At 29.4% G+C, this 1790-nt stretch overlaps 1 pseudogene; it reads left to right on the forward strand.

The window, feature by feature from the left end:
- Positions 1 to 774: 774 nt before the first annotated feature.
- On the forward strand, positions 775 to 950 carry LOC115856492 (U2 spliceosomal RNA; annotated as a pseudogene).
- The last annotated feature ends 840 nt before the right edge of the window (positions 951 to 1790 follow it).

The raw sequence follows: 1790 nt of genomic DNA on the forward strand, positions 1-1790 counted from the left end.
GTTTTAGACCCTGCTGAGTGTGAAAAGTGAAACATAACCACTTGATGAGGTAGTTAAAGCCCTCTAAGTGTTGCCAGAAGGATGGCAGAGGGAATTGGTGGAGCAGGCGTACCTTCTGATTATGACCAGCTATGCAATGAATAATTAAGTGAGCAGGATCTTTGTTTTGTTTTCTAACTTATGAAATATTTTCAACCATCACTGAAAATGATGCTCTCATGTAAGTTTATAATAACATCAGCAACTAACATTTGTAATGAGTTGACAAAATTGTCAAATGATTTGTGTATTTGTTTTTAATTTTGTCCTCAGGTTTTGCAGAGAAGCAAACAAAGGCTCAGAAAAAAATATTTAAATAGACTAGTTTCACATAGCTAGAATTTTCAAGGCTGAAATTAAACCCAGAATATGCCAGTTTATAATTTAAATATTAATGAAATTTTATAGAAGATACAGAAAATCATAAAGACTTAAATAGTACTTTTATACTTAAGACAGAATGCATACTAATATTTTTCTATATATACATGTATGCAAGTATCTTTAATAATTGTTTGCCTCATGTCAAAATAATTGTTATTTTATTTTAAAAATTTGTAGAAATAAAGCAGACCAGAGAAATAGAACTTCCAAGAATGCCACTATACAGAATTAATTAGTGTTTATATGCTGGCATATAGCTTTCCAAATTATATGTATGTATGTATACATGAATAGTAGAATGAATAAATATTTACTGTTGTAGTCTGTTATTTTCACTTAGGAATATATTGAATCGCTTCTCGGCCTTTTGGCTAAGATCAAGTGTAGGAATATATTGAGAGTGGTTTTCCATATCAGTAAATATTTCCTGCTTATATTTAATATGACAGTGCTTTTATCATTATAAAAATAACAAAGGACTTATGAATGCAAGTAGTTTAAAGAATTTCTTGTATTCCATCTCCATCAATAACTCCCATCAACAGTTATATGTCCTCATATATAACATATATCCTTTCTTTTTCACATAAATGCAAACTTAGGTTATGCACTGTTCTGCATTTCCCTTTGTTCACTTAATAATGTATTATTGAAACCTTTTATTTCAGTACACACATAGAATATGCCACTGAATGAATATATCATAATTAATTTGACTGGTATCCTACTGATAAAAATTAATGTTTCAGTGGTTGTTTTTCAGTATTATAATGTTGCAATAGATACAACTAATACTAGAAGTACCAGTAGTATTGTTAATGTTATTATCATTATTATTATCACTGTGCCAGTCACTGTTCTAAGTAATTTATGTACAATTACGTGCAATAACTAGCCTAATCCACACTCCAACTTTACGAGGTAGTTAATATTATTACTATGCTTTTACAAATGAGGAAAATGAGGCACATGGAAGTTAAATTTTTCCCATATTACATAGATGATGTATATATTTCCACACATGTTAATAAACATAGGATAATTTCTAAGATGTGTGAATCAAAGAGAATATTCATCTAAAGTTTCAATTGATATGGTCAAATTGCCCTTTAAATGGGGCTCTATAAATTATATACTGCTTTCAACAGTATATGTAATTTTCAGAATCCTTCCACTCAGTGGTGGGTATTCTGAAACTTTGTTAATTTGTGCCAACATAATCGGTGGACAAATCAAATTGCTTTTTTTTGGTTCAGATTGCCTTTATCATAAATGTACGCAGGTTTTCATATAATTATTAGATATTTATAATTCTTTTCCTATGAAATATCAACAAAAATACATGTTTACTTCTTAAGGGCTAATAC

The sequence above is a fragment of the Globicephala melas genome, chromosome 16 (genome assembly GCF_963455315.2).
Source record: "Globicephala melas chromosome 16, mGloMel1.2, whole genome shotgun sequence".
Taxonomy (NCBI): domain Eukaryota; kingdom Metazoa; phylum Chordata; class Mammalia; order Artiodactyla; family Delphinidae; genus Globicephala; species Globicephala melas.